The 15,790-nt window shown below is 38.0% G+C and overlaps 1 long non-coding RNA gene across 2 annotated transcripts; it reads right to left on the reverse strand.

Annotated features, from left to right (window-relative positions):
• On the reverse strand, positions 1-15,571 carry LOC110401555. 2 transcript variants are annotated; one of them, XR_002440427.1, is made up of 4 exons: positions 15,483-15,571; positions 7,624-7,684; positions 2,708-2,838; positions 1-214 (listed from the first exon to the last, which is right to left on the reverse strand). It is a non-coding gene; the product is annotated as an uncharacterized LOC110401555 (long non-coding RNA). The 2 variants fall into 2 exon arrangements; XR_002440426.1 differs by having other exon boundaries at positions 1-2,838.

Here is a 15,790-nt window from a genome sequence, read left to right on the forward strand (position 1 = left end):
AGGGAAGAAAAACACATTTAATATTCATGTCTTCCAACACAAGGCTACAATGTATAAACACAAATACACATACAGAAGAGATCATTACAATTCAGGCAAGAAGCAAATGTCAGTGCATTTGAGTTTATAGCACTACCAATCAGCTCAAGCGGCCACAGATTTCTTCCTTGGATGATGCGGACTTTGTGTAATCATGCTGTGTCTGCAATGCACCCTGTGAATTAAATAATTCAGAATGCCAACCAGAGAAACTTTCAGCTGCAGGCAATAATCCTCAAGGGCTACAGCGAGTGATTTGACTCCAGCTAAGATCATTTTCATATCATTGGTCTATAAACTCCACATGCTTTGCAAGATTAAAATATGATTCAGTGCTCCCAGAGGTAGCTGGGAAAGTCTGTGCCACTGTCTAGCAAGGGTGAGAACTGAGATCACCCCCACATTTTGCTTCATACTTCATTTGTCACTTCATACTCTGGGACTGCTCTGGGGCAGAGAAATCTGCTGTGGCATGGGAGAACTCAGCTGTACATGGGGGAAGCTCGAGCCCCTGAACAGGTTACACTGACACCACACCGACAGCAAGAGAATGCCAGCAAATCTTCAGCACCTTGGATTTTAACAGGTGTTGGGTTAAGTTTTAATTCAGATTACATTGCAAATACCTTCCCGTGTGATAAAGGGCTAATTGCAGGAATAGATGGAAACCACAGGGCCTCTGGGGGAATTAAAACTCTTAGGAAAGCCGTACTAACTCATAGGCAAATTATCTTGTTGTTGACACTGGGTGTAAACCACAGGTCCTCCTATTCCTTGTTTGCCAACCTATTTACTGCCCTGTTGAGCATAAAAAGGGCCAAGCACTTTAATACCATTACAGAAAACTCTGCTAGACATCCTGCTGTGCAGGGTCCAAAGTGTCACTCTTGTTACTGAATTCTTGTTCTGTACTGACCTTTTACACTACAGTTGAAGTTGTGGTGGTAGAAAACATTTTCAAGTAATTTGCTCTACCTCAGGCAAGTTGCAGATTATCAACATCAAGTCAGTGTGATTTAATTTAAAATGTGATTTTGAGATAGCCTTTGCACTAGCCGAGCATTATGAACTACTGATGGATGTTTTAACTATGTTTATTTTAGCTGAGTTCAGCTGTTTTAAGAAACATTCAAATTAAACCAGAATAAGCCATTCTAGAACCGGGGAAAAGGATTTGGCGTCCATGTAGTGATTTGCATCAATGTAATTAATTCAATATCAAGAAAACATAAGAACATTTTAGTTTTCAGACAGACTGAAAAAAAAGTATTCTTGATACAATTTAGAGAAATGCTTTTGGGGATTACTTTCTGCTAATGTATCAAAGGATTATTTCTAAATGCTGAAAGTATCAGAGCTACCTTTTATGAGAAGTGGGCCAAAATTGAAAGAACAGATTTGAACTCTTGAGTTTGTGGGTTGGAATGTAATTCTCACACCTATTTATCCAGCCTTGCCAGACTTATTACCACCACTTGAGCCCTAGGAGTGAACTTACTTTTACAGCTTAGTTTCCTGATCAGATGCAAAATTGGAATATGTGTATTTTATGGTTTGGGAGTAGGCAGAGCCAGAACTGTGTAGAGCACCATTCCACTCAGGACCAAGTATTCTCATCAAGATCACCTAATATCCGAGGTCTTCCACTGGAACTTTATTTTGTTGAAGATGCTTGTGGGAATTTAACACGATGTAAGTGAAGCATAGCCTAATGCAGATCCAACATGGTCTTCAAACTCTGTCTCTGCCTATTCCTCCCAGTAGCTGCAACTAGTCTGGAAAATCAGTTGATCTGGTGCCAATTGCTCAGACAAACAAGTGGTTTTAGTAAAATTTAGCTTCTGAGCAATTTTTTAAAGCAAGTTCTTCCACACGCCTCCTAGAAACTAATTTCTAAGCCCATCATATATATATATGTGTGTATTTTTTTCCCAAAGTAAATGTATACAAGCAAAAATAATCCTTACAGTATTAAAAACATGGAAATTAGAGAATCTAGGACTTCAGAATGTACCTACTTGAGAGACATTTGGGAAAACAGAATACACATTCACTATGAATAAATGCCAGTTGTTAACCAGTACAAACAACTGTAACCTAATCTATTTTTCTTTTCAAGAACACTGGTATCCTATCAAACACCTTTGCCTCCTGTTATACAATTCTACCACAGCAATAAAATCAACTGTCTGCAACAGTTCTAGTTCGTTGTATGGTTAATACCAATAATGTACTCAAAATTGATGTTTAACAGAGTGAACTGATTTGTTAGAGTGTTAACAGCCACAGACTTTAACTAATAAACAGATCATTAACTGCTGGTAATAAACAACTTGTCAGGATCATTTATTATTTAAGAACATACTTTGTCTTACAAAAAGATAGCCCCATTTAGATCTATGTGTGACACCTTTCTGGCTGTCACTCAATGTGTGAGACAGACAAAGCTACCTAGAAACTATCCCCCACACTCTAGTTCAAAATACATTAAAAACCACTGTTTTTCATCAGGAAACAGTCAGAGATAAAAAAAATATTAACTCCTTCCACTGTTCAATTATATAAACAACATTTTCACAAAATTATTTTCAGTAATGCCTCTAACTACAATGTGAACAACATAATTTCCAACACTGATTCAACATCGTAACTTCTTCACCCTTCTTACCATATGGAATGCCACTGCTACAAACATTTCCTTCTGGCAGTAGTTCTTTGTGGGGGATATCATTTACATGTGAAGAGCTTTCATAATGGAGAAGAAAGGAAGTTGAGTAGAAAAGCTGCACAGATTTTGTTCTAGGGAGAGACAAGAGAAAAAATAAACTTGAAATTGATTCTTTTGATTCTTTCTTAAAAAAAAAAAATTCTTGTGAGGAGAACAAGTAATCTAGAGAATTTATGAACCTCCCTGGAGATATTCAAAAGTCCCTGTCCTGAGCAGCCTGCTCAAGGTGGTCCTGTTTGAACATGGGGAGGATGCAGAAGACATCCATCAATGGTTCCTTCCAACCTCTACAGTTCTGCGTTTCCGTGATTTTACAAAATTAAGGTGTAGGTAATAATTTGGATATATATCATGCAATTATTCTGTATGATGGCTAGAGACTTACCAGTTACAGTAGAAAATCTTTGTTTTCCTATCAATCATCCCTAAGCTGTTCTATTTGTAATATAACAAATATTTTCATATAATAAGGTAGACTGCCATTCCAGTTTCCTTTTGGTCCTCATCCATGAAAGGAGTTAGGATAGGCATAGTAACACAGAATACCACAATACTTTGCTGAAAAACAAAGACACCTTCTAAGACTTACAGTTGCTATAAAAATTAAGCTACCAAAACCATCAGATGAAGGTGCCCTAGCCTTCTCCCTGCTTTATTTCAACAACCTCCTTACTCAACCCCAGAAATACGCAACATATATTCTGAATAAAAGTGACAGGTAAGAGCATATCGATGATGCTATCTGCTATCCAGATTTTAGATTAAGAGTCAGATAGAATTGTTTTCTTTTCTAGTATCTCCTTACAGATATCAACAAAAAATATGAGATTATTTTGCTAGGCGCTACATAAATAAACTACACAAATGCTTCAAAGATATTACAAGTTGCCTGCAAACACAGTCTCAATAGAATGGCAACCCTTAGTAATTAACTTTAAATTCCCTCTGAGACGCACATATAGCACTTTAATCACGGACAGCTTACATAGTTCAAGGAGGCCTTCTTAATGCCCGATCCTCTAAAAGTGAAGAAATGCCCTTTTAAAAAAAAAAAAAGTAGCAAAAAGTTTTCTTAACATCCCTGTGCAAGCCAGGGAGAAAGCATTTTAATGTCATCATTAAAATAATTCTGACCTTAAACTAATATCACAAATTGGCTATTACTTGCAGAAAGTAACAAAAACTGTATTTGCATGCTGGTTGGAAAAATGCTTCCATTTAATTGCTTGTGGAAGAAGCACTTTATTTATAGACATACTGTGCAGGAGGAAATTTGTCTCTCCTACCATATAATAAGATGCATGGCTCTCTGCCAGGACGCTGGCTATCCCAGGACATTTGGTGTTCCATATACCAAGAATGTGGAACTGCACTGCCTATAAACAGAAGAGGCTTATTTTTTCCAAGGATACTTTAAGACATGCTTTTTCTTGGATATAAAATTGAAGAATTAGCGCAGTAGTTATGTGGTTGCAGGAGAAGGAATTTTCTTTTGTATATTCATCACCAGCCACTTTAATTAGCCAAGGAATTGCTAAAATATTACTTGCTAGTCTTCCTTTTCCCATTTACAGAAGATACTAAAATAAAAAGAACCTCCTGGACTTTCTGGGATTTTTAATATAATTCTCAAGAATCAAGGTATTACTTACACAAGTATTTCCACTCAGCAGGATGACTCACATAAATAAGGATTGCAAGACTTGAATTTGTTAATCGGGGAGACACAGTGCATCCAATTAATTTGTCTGTTTATTTAAGTAGGAGTTTTAGCTCTTTATTATCTTCAGTATCTCTGACCAAAGCAGAGGGGTGGGGGGGGAGGGAAGAGAGTTAAAGATGGATTTTTTGAAGGGGAACCATAATTAGCTCAATCCTTGGATTGAACTCAGGAATGTTGTTACTGCTAAATAGTTCCTTAAATGGAGTACTTATAAACCAGAAGCAAAGCTTTAATATTAGAAGAAAACTCAAAACAAAATAAATTTAGATGCAAAAACCTCAAGGTTAATGCCCTGGCACAGTGACGTAATCCAGCCTAGAGGACAGGAAAGGAAGAAATGAGTGACTGACGGTAAACCAGTGCATTGCACACAGCCCTGTTGGAACCCTAGTAGGACTGGGAGACCTCAGAAGTTGTACCCCTCTGAAGCTTCTCAGAATGGTGCCTGGCTCCCACATGGAGCACGCATGGCTCTGCTGCCTTCCACTGCTGACTGCCCCACAGCCATCTTTGGAAACACTTCTAAGTCTCCACTCAGCTGCCTCCTCTCCTTCCACTTGCTCTCCCCAGCAGCCATCCTGCTAGGGATTCCTGCCCAAATGGATGGAAATGAAAATTTTTGGCCTGGGAGCATCCTGGCTCCTTGTTCCCTCATCTTGCAGCCCTCCCACAGGAGGCATGGGGCTGGGGTCTACCTCAGGGCATGTTCCAGCTGCTCTGAAAATAAAACTATGTTTCACATCCACTCCTGCACAGCCACGTCCTATCATGCCCTGGACCCAGCACAGTCTATTCAAAGCAGATTTTGGCTTTTATCACACAATCTACAGGGCTTGATCCAGCTACCATGGAAGTCATTTGGACTCATTTAAGGACAAGTTCAGGACCACAGTTACCTTCCAAGCAAAATAAATCATTAAGCTATGATGCAAAGGATTTATGCCAGGTCTTCATGCAAGACTGAATTTAATCATCGTATATCAGGGTATTTGGGGACAAGATCTATTTTGTAACTTCATTTAAGAAAAAAGATCAAATAAGGGATCCACAGCTTGTCCAAAATTTAAAATTATTTTCCACATTTCAGATTTTTTTTTTTTTTTAAACAGACAAACCTTGCTTGCACTGTAATATCCCAAGGAAGCTTGTTAAATGGCTTTCCAAGGCTATATGATCTTTATTAAGAAATTATAGCACTGTCTCCTGGACACAAGGAGAAAAAGAAATAATCTATTTTTCAGATCAAGACTTGTAGTAGTGGAAAATTAATCTTACAAATTCTCTCTCTATTTCCATTTAACATTTCCTGTTCCAAATGCAGACACAGTCATTTAAGTGAGCCTCAGCACATTCATAAATTGCAGCAATACAGTTTTCTTGACAAATCCATTTCAAATCCAATAAAAAAATATGGGAGAACTGCTTGGAAATTTAGTTGAATGGTTTACTTTAATAGAGCAAAACACAGTACACTGATATATTAAAAGTGCAAAACAAAGTTAGTAAGGGGAAACAAAGCAGAGAAGCCATGGGATTTTCATGCACCTGAATGTCAGTGGCTGTGTAGGAATTTGATCATACGATGTGGTTTCCTATGAGTGGTGACTGCAAGTGATGCTCTGCACAGAGCACAGAGGTATCCCAGTGAGGGAAAAGTGGGAGAGCACGAGGTTTGATGGTCAGATCCCCATATGGGAAGAGCTTCCTCCTGATCGCAACAAACAGAAAATATTACAGAGTTTTTGTCTGTGAAAGTTTGGCCAGACCAGTTTATGCAGAGCTGTGGCAGCATATGCTGGGAGCTCCCCTCACATCTCACAACACTTTCTATACAGGAGAGACTTCAACTTCTCTGAAATTTATACACCTCCATATACATACATACTCATGTATATACACATGCATATAGGATAAATTTTTATTGTACAGTTTTTCCCCTCACCACTTTAAGATGTAGAACGCAGGGCGGAGGAGGTAGCAGAGTGTGAAAGGCTGCTTCTTAATTGGTGTTTGTAAAACACAGCAAGTTTAATGGTGAACACAATGCCTCTGACTAGCCCTGAGGAGCCCTTGTAATAAACACAGTATATAGGCTTCATGTGGGCCAGAGAAAATGATCAAAATGCTATAGCCAGCTCTGTTTGGTTTGGCATTGCCTACACTACAACCCTAGTTTTAAAAACAAGCTACTGTTATATTGGCAGAAAAACCCGAGCAGGAAAGAAAAAATGTATTTTATTTGGAGAAAATTGTACTCAGATATTTGAATTTCTCAATTTCCAGCAAGAAATTGTTTTTATACCTTGATTATTTACTTCACTTCATCTGCTTTATTTGCTTATTTCTTCAAGCAAATCACACACACAAAGAAACCAAACAGACAAAAGAACCCCACAGACGTGCATGACTGGAATTTACCACATCGCTGTAGAAAATTTGTCTGTTCAGATACTTCCATATAAACAGAACATGGCAGCAACATGAGCTGATATAAATAACTGATTGGTAAAATATAAACATGGATGTATGAGTAAATGTAAAAATAGTAACAAACTGTTGTAGTTTATGAATTCTCCAAAGTTATTTCCAAAGTATTTTTGTATTCAAATACAAATACACTTCTGTGTGTTTATCATTTGTAATCTACACGCTATTTCTTGTTGGTCGCTGTCCATGCCTCATGAGAAACCACCTTGGGCACATGGAACTACTTTCATTCTCTTCTTGAAGGAAAAAAAAGAAGTCCTCCAGGAAGAGAGCATCATATTTATGATTTCATTTTGTTTTGTCAACCCTCCCATTATTACAAATGATCCCAATCACTTTCCACAGAAAAGGAATTGAAGCAAAATAACTTACAAGTAGATCTACTATACTCATACACCCTCCTTGCACATTCTTTTAACATTCCATGCAGCTCTGCACATGTGCCAAAATTAAGACTTTTCTATGATTATATATTTTAAAATAGGAAAATTCTGTAGTCCTCTAAGTGCTGCAAACACAGATAATGTTCAAAATTCTATTTTGAAATGTTCCAGTAATGTTTACATATGTTGTATTTGTACATACAGAAATATTCCCAGTTATAAATCTCTATTGGGCATGCAAATATCTTGTTCACGTCACTCACCTATGAATGCTATTTTTGAGGAGGCTCAGAGCCTTTCAAGTCAATCTTCTAGAACTTCAATCTGGAGTAGCAAAGATTTAAAAAAAAAATAATCAGTAAATAGATATGAAATTAATTTAAAGAAAAGTAATCCATGAATTTAAGAGGAAATCTACTGCCAGACTCAAACACTCAGAAGTGCTGAATCAGAAACAAAGACTGTAAGATTATTTCAAAAACTGGAATATTATGAGTTTTTTGGTCTTTATCTTTTGCTTTAAGTCTTTGGAGCTAAGATTTGCGTATTTTTCCTGGGAACTGCAAGAGCTATAATTATCCCTTTTCTATGAAAACTGAGAATCACAGGTAATGAGATGTCTCTAGGAGCTGGCATTCTAAGCAAAAACACCAAATGTCATGAGACTTGTAGTAAAATCAGAAGTGTTGGAAACACTGCTGTAGTCTTGCTTTCAGAATACAATAATTCTTGTAAAATACAAAACAGTGCATGCTAAACCAATCTTTTTCAAATCAGTACCTCTACATCTTTTACTTACACTGGTAGGCTGAGGGTCATATGGCTGCTACTGTCATACCACAACAACTTACAGGGCCATGACAACAAACTTCAGTTGCTAAAAAACAGTATAAATCAAAGATCAAGGAAGGGAAATGGACTATTTTTCTCAAACACGATTCTTGTTCCTGCTTGCCATGGACACAATTTAACTTTTCATCTCACAGCCTTACCTTACACGACCCTCTCATGGGAAGTACCAAAGAACTTCTTCTAAACAGAGAGAAGTGCGTTGTGTGTGGCAATATTTTCCCAGAAAGGGAAAAAATTACAAGCATCAAGTCAGGAAAGTGAAGGACATCACACATTTGGAGTTCTACAAACAATAAATTTATTGTCAATAGTCAAGTTCAAATAACATCGTCTGGGGAAAAATTCCCTATAGAACCACAGCATGGATGAGAAAAGAATTTTGAACACTTGTGTTCTTGACATTTTTATGAATGTAAGGTGGCAAGAAGAGATCAAGTAAAAATGGCTGAATGCCCACCGAAGGGAAAAAACAAATAACCCAAAAGAAAATGAAACACTTCTTTTCAGAAGAAAAGCTTTCATAGCTGTTGATGTGTTTTTAGTTTCCAAGCTAGAAGTATTTGTACCAATATTTCAGTAGTGGGACAGTAAGAAAAAACAGGCATGCATTTTTTTTTTTGGACACTCTGACCTGAATTGCTTTGATATAGAGGGTGATGTCTAAAATGAAAACTGAAGTGGTTCTGTTAATTTCTTTTGTGATTTTGGACAAGTCAAGTAATTCAGTATTCATAAGTTTTCAATGCCCACATTTGCAAGTATACTTCTGAGAAGAGATATAATACCTTCAGAGGCGCACCTAATTTTCTTTTGTAGTATGGCCTTCGTGATCCTTAGAGGAAACAGCACTTTGAAAAAAAAAATTGTATTGCCCTGACCTTCTTCCTTCTCTCCTCTCCCACTGATATGCATTTAATAGGATATTGCAGAAATGAAAAGATCTTATGTGATATATTTGAGATAAGAAGCATTCTTTGGGTAATGAATGTTAATCACCTGCTTTCCTCAGAGGTGCACAGAAAAAGGACAAGAGGCAACAAACAGAAGCTGTAGCAAGGGAAACTTCAGTTATAATCTTCACAAAACACTGAGACATATTGAACAGAGAGAGTATGACCTCCATACCTGGAGATCTTCAGAACTCTATAAAGAATTAAAAAAAAAAATTGGCCCTGCATTTACGTGGGAAGTTCGATCATATGTGATTATGATATGTAAAGGCTCCTTTTCACTCCAAAGATAGAGACTGGTGAGATCTGTGATTTGCCGAGGCTTTTTTTTTTTTAATTCTGTGCCATTAGAGCAATCCAACTTTTACACTTTCATCTCCTGTAGAAGTATCATGGTAATAGTCACTCCAAGTTCTACCACTGAATTTAACATGCTGACTTTACCATGTACATGCGGCCCCAGGTGGGACTGTTCTTTCTTAGATAGACATAAGCAAACTTTAATCAACCATCCTCAAGACCAGCTAGAGGAGCAGTTGTAACAGCACAGCACTATTGACTTTATTTGTCAAATATTTGATGTCATTTATGATGTTTGATTCTGCCAATGCGTTGTACTGCATACTACCAGAACTATACATATCTAAACTACCTGTTCTGGATATATCTGCATAAGACTGTAATCATGCCACTGATTGAAAGGTTCTAGAAAAATTAGTATGGTAATAACCTGAATAATGATGTCCCATGTAGAGTTCCTAATGAATGAGGTCCCCGTGTCTTTGTCGAGAAGCAGACCATTAGGCACAATGAAAAAATACAACAGTACTATTTGTAAAGCAGTGCAGTGTCTTTCCACATAGTCTTCACTTTTAGCTTGTTAATTGGGTACTTAACCAACAGTTGCCTTCTTGTTGCGTTACTGTCCTGCCACTTTGGAGTTATCAGAAAGTATCAAAGGTATCTTCTCAGCAGTCTTGTGAAGCTGTTGGTGAAAACTCAGTACCCACTTTGGAACAAAAGATGTGCCACTCCCAAGTTAATTTTTTTTGACACAGCCATCAAGAAGCGAAAAAAAAAAAGAAAAAATGAACTAAAAATAAACAAAAGCATTTGGAGAACTTGAGATGCACTCAAAGCACACGAGATTATTTCAGAATGGTGCTGGGCTCCTTGCTCCAAACTAGCCAATCTAGGCAATCATTATTATTGCTGAAATAATGTACAGCCTCTAGATACAGGTCTAATCCTTGGGTTTCCACAGAATGGAGCACTGGATTTGCATTGGGACAACAGGTGCAGCAAGTGAGGTCTGATCTTACCCAGATCCTGGGTAAGTAATCAAAAAGCAGTTTTCTATGGGGATATTGACCTTCTTGTGCCTTTTGCAGTGAACGTTCTTGTGTGAGACTCTGTGCCATAAAGGATGACACCAGTGCTCCAGCTGCAACACAGTGATTATCAAATACTGTGCAACTCCCCAGCTAGAAAGAGAGGGTCTTGTCATCCAGATGAAGCCTATGTGTCATTCTGTTGTGTCAAAATCACCTGTATATCTAAATTAATTGCTGCACAAAATGGCAAATTGGATTTTCCTGTTCCAATTTTGTGCATGCAAATAGTCATTAGAAATGTACTGCAGAAGTGGGTTCAGAAAATTGTCAGACAAATCAAGTGTTTGTTGTACAGGAACGCATCACCAGGTGCTATTATGGTCTCATGTGAACAGCTGCTGGATCTGTGAGGAGAGCCTAGCTCCATGGAAGACAACTCTCCAACTAGCATAATTTCACACTGGTCTTACTAAAAGTGGTTGAGAAATCATTTTTCAAATGTGGGCCATTTTTGGATAAGAGACTTGCAGCGCACTGAAAGCATACAAGGCAGATCAAGCCACGGTTAGGGCACCAAGTTTCTTTAAGTTTTAGACAAAGCCCGTGTTACTCTTGATCAGACTGGATTTTGTCTGTTTTTTTTTTTTTTCTGACTAGCTGTCCAGAATTTCCTGAGTGAATGAATAGACAGCCATTTTCTCAAGTGAATAAGCCAAAGCAAATTCTAAGATGCTACACTTTAGAAATTACTATGATCACTGGATATAAAAAACACTTTCCTTGGTAAATAGTGGCTTCTCTTAAAGGCATAATTCTGAGTATCATTTTTACTGTTGGTGATGATTAAATTTTCATATTTCGACACCTTAACAATTGACCTTGATCAAGGTTTTGATTTGCCCGTCAGATGAAAAAGCTTTAGACACCAAGCAATTATTTAGCAATAGCCATCAGGATAAATATTCACCAAAAAGGAAAATAGAATGAGTGCACATCTCAAATAGCAAGTGAAAAAAATATAATCAAAGTCAAAACTTAATTTGCATGTGTCCACAACTCTGCACTATAACTTTTCCCTCCTCAATTTCCATTTAATGGGGTATGCCAAAGGTAAAATTTAAGACTTCAAAATAAAATTACATCTTTTCAGTAGCTATCATGAAAAGATGAAGAGTAGAAATCTAACGTCAAATCAAATTAAAGCACATTATGTTGTAAATTCTATTTGCATTTTGCACCTTATTATATCTTGGTTTCTCACAAGGTGAAGCAACAACATTTCACGTATGCACAGCTACTTCTGAAATCAGAGAAAGAGCACAACTGACTTGCTTTTCTCCACAAACAACTATGATGTATTCGATTAGAATCAGGATATTTGCTAAATTTATTACAGTAGAAAAATGTTGGCTACAGAATTCCTGTCCTTCAATTTAAAAAGTTGTATCAGATTCCAGAGATAAACTATTGAAGTTGAAACAAAAATTCTGAAAAAAAAACTGTGAGAGAATTCTTTCTCAGAAGTCCTACCCTCTTGTCAAAGAGAGCTTGACATACTCCTCATTACTACAGGAAAAAAGTGAAAATAAAAAATAAATACTGCTCGGTGGACAGCACAGATCAGAGCAATATCTATCTGCAGATGAGTGAAGAGCACCCTCCTCTTACAAATGACTTTTTACTATAAGTGCTTTTACCCTTCACAATAATTTTGGTTAATCTAAGGCATTTTCACACAGACACATAGACCTACCATTTGCCAGGGACTCTCAAGATATTTTTTCAAGTTTTTTGTCATCCACCTTAGTCCAAAGACCAGGTCAGGATGCCCATATCCTCTTATGAAACTGCAACATCTTTACTGCAGCCTGTCATCATGACATTTCTGGATCCAAGAAGTATGCACTTCAGCAAATATATTAAAAATATGTTACACAGACTAATACCTTGCTGAGTTATTCTTTCTCCTCACAGTGGAGAGGGGTTACTACTCCCCTTTTCCAGTTCTGACACACTCTATTACTGATCCACATTGTTAAGAAACACTTTCAAACATTTTTATGCTAATTTCACCCACACCCAAAGATCACTCTTTCTTCTTGTCACCCACGTTCCTCTAACAGGGAAACTTCCTCTCCATTTCTTTGGTAAAGACAAATTCTTTCGAGTTCTTGCTTTTGGCCAGGATCCAAAGATTAGTGAAAAAGATAACATCAGATTCCATCTCTTTAACTAGAGATCTGACGAGATAACTTTTTCAAGGCACAGAAGTGGCTTACCTCCTCTGATACTTTCCCTGAAACCAAAAAAACTGGATGCTAAAAAGAAGGTACAGCAAACTTTTTATTACAACCATACTATAGTCATAATTTGTTCCTTATCAAGTTTTCTGGGGGAACTTAAATTAAATGTATCAACTCTCATTTAAAACATTAGTCAGTATAACTGCAGCTACTGGCCCTTCTTTGGCAATTTGGAGGTACAAGTTTCACAACCAGACATCTGACATGCATCATTTCTGAGTTTACTTCAAAACAGGAAGGTTTGCTGCTTAAAGGCCATTGCAAAGCAGTCCTAAGATGCTTGGAGAGGTGCACTATCAGGAGCTCTGGAGAACAGTGCTGGCTTTTCAGAGGAGAGGTACAGGATACCACCAAGATAAAGAGTGCACAAATATTTCTCCCCCTTCCCCTTTGGAGTCCAGCTGATCTGAGAAAAACAAGAACTTATTTTGAAATAAGGATGAGAAGGTTTGACAATATCTTTTCTCCTAGAGACTCACCATAATGAGCTGCATAATAAATATAACTCATGGTTGTTAGATCCCACCCAAGTTCTCTTTATTTAACAATGTTTTGGCTGTTTTCAGCTGAACTGTCCTTTCCAACAGTCTGTCTTACTGGCCATAAGTAAAGAAAAAAGATTCTGCAAGGCTCTTTATTGGACAGTATACAACAAAATACACAAACTCACATTTATACTTTGCATATTATTAAGCCTTACTTTCCAGCTACATTTATTATCAATATTCCCTTTTGATTGGCTGGATTGGTAGCTCTAATCCACTTAATCTGTCTGCCTCAGCGTCTGTGATTACAAAATAAGGTCATAGGGGTAGGAATACAACATGCACGGTCTATAGGGACTACAGCCAATTCTTGAAATTAGTAGGAATTTCGCCACAGAAAAAAAGCAGGATCTGCTTATGATGTTTAGCTGGACCATCCACTCTGGTAGAACCCCGCTATCATGGTTTTATGATTTTTGGTTATTGGTACTCCACATCATAACATCATGTAGTGTATGTACCCGGTTCTCAGAAGAGAAGAACTACTACATTCCCCAGAGGACTTTGTGACCCTGTTACAGTTTTCTGGTCAGAGGGAAAGAAAAAAACTTACACATCACAAGACCTTTCTCTCTCTCTGTCCGTCTCTCATCCCAGCAGCATCTTGCTCCCCAGTCGTCTCACCACCGGTATGAGAGCAAGGCCTACTTTAATTTTGGACACGCTCTCTCATTGTATTGGATTTATTAGCTTAAATTGTAATTATATTGTATTATAGTGTGTTATTTTGCATTCTGATATCTTATTTAGTAAATTAGTTTGTCTCTCCTCAGATTGTTGCCACTGTTTTGTTCTTAGGCCCATCTCCTTACCCTTTTCCCTTTCCCAGGGCGTGGGTCCGTGGGTCCCCTGGCCCATTCATCACAGGACTGGGCCAAACAGCCCATAAACCATTGATACCCGTAAAGTTACACCTTCGTAGAAAACACTCTGGTTTACAAATGTGTCTTCCTAAATTGATTTGTTAGGGGCTGTTTTTGTTTCATTTTCACCAGTCACAAACACTGTTTCTGAACATTAAATAGTATACAAACCAACTTTTACATTGAAACACTCCTGCAGAAAAAAGTGCACCAGGAAAACAGCTGTTTTATGCACAATAGTGACACAGTGACTTACAATGACTAATTAATGAGAACACCTGGAGTATCTTTCAGAGCTAAACTGGAAACAAAATACTGGAGATTAGGTTTTCAAGCTACTGGTGGTCCCCACTAATCTCTTTCAGGTGTAAACCTGAACGTACGTGGAAAGCAAAATCTGACTCATTCCTGCGAGACAGGAGGTCTTCAGGCTAATAATTGCAGCATGTAGTTTCCATAAAATTTACAAGGTTGGCTTTAAATTTTAGTAGTGGCAGGCCTGCAATAAATGCCAATGAGGTCCATCAAAATGAGTATTTGTGTGTGTCCTCATAAAAATAGATCAATCTCTTTAACAGACTCCATGCAGAGGAATTTGTATAATTACAACACATATCTACAGCTTTAGAGTCCTTTCCACACCAAAAACAACATGCTAAGTCATAAATACAGCGGAAAAATAAACACAGGAACATAATAAAAGAGATTTGGTTGGGCTAAGTTGTTCTGTCTTAGCTGCCACGCTGTAGACAACAGTTTCCACTAGGGGTGGGCAAAGGGATTATTTTCCTTGTTTGTTAGCTTCCTTCTCACCTTTGCCTCCTGCACTCCTGGGACAGTGAACAAGTCTGCTCACACAAAGGAATGGAAAGGGAGAATCAGAAGGGAGGAAGGGTTCCACCACACACACATTCATTCCCAGACCGCACATTAACTCTTATCACGCTGGTCTTGATGGAGACACTCAGCAAGGAGCGAGAGAAGAAAAGCAGCACAAAAGAAAGGACAAATTAAATTACATCCTCAGTGTTGTGCCTGTCACTTGCCAGTTTCACAGTCACAACTGAATTGTCAACTCCAAGCAATAAAATATGGCTTATACATAAGACCGTCTACCATGCCAAGTTTCTACACACTTCAGCTGAATTGGAGAAGAGGCTAATGATCCAGTGATTCTCTCCCTAGCACCACCACAGCTCTCATCCTAAAGAATTATCTACCAGCAGGGGAGAGTTGCAGTGCTATGCATCACGCATGCCCCTCACCCAAACTTACCTCTACCAGGAGTGAGAACTGCAGTGCACAGAAGCAACAGTACAGAAGCTAGGAAAAACAGCACTTGGAAACCTAGCATCATCATGGTACAGTGCTCTACCTAATAAGACTAGGGGCAGAGGCAGGTGTTTAAATACCTCAAAACACAGGTGGGCATTCAGTGAGATTTTCAATTACTTATAACGAGCCAAGAGGTAAGCAATTGAAAATCTCACTAGGAGTAAGGAGATTTTAAAAGCTCAAGAGGCATCTCTTTATTCCTTTAGATTCCTGTGTATGTGGTCTGAAAGTCAGTCATTGCTTTCCAA

The sequence above is a fragment of the Numida meleagris genome, chromosome 6 (assembly GCF_002078875.1).
Source record: "Numida meleagris isolate 19003 breed g44 Domestic line chromosome 6, NumMel1.0, whole genome shotgun sequence".
NCBI classification, from domain to species: Eukaryota; Metazoa; Chordata; class Aves; order Galliformes; family Numididae; genus Numida; species Numida meleagris.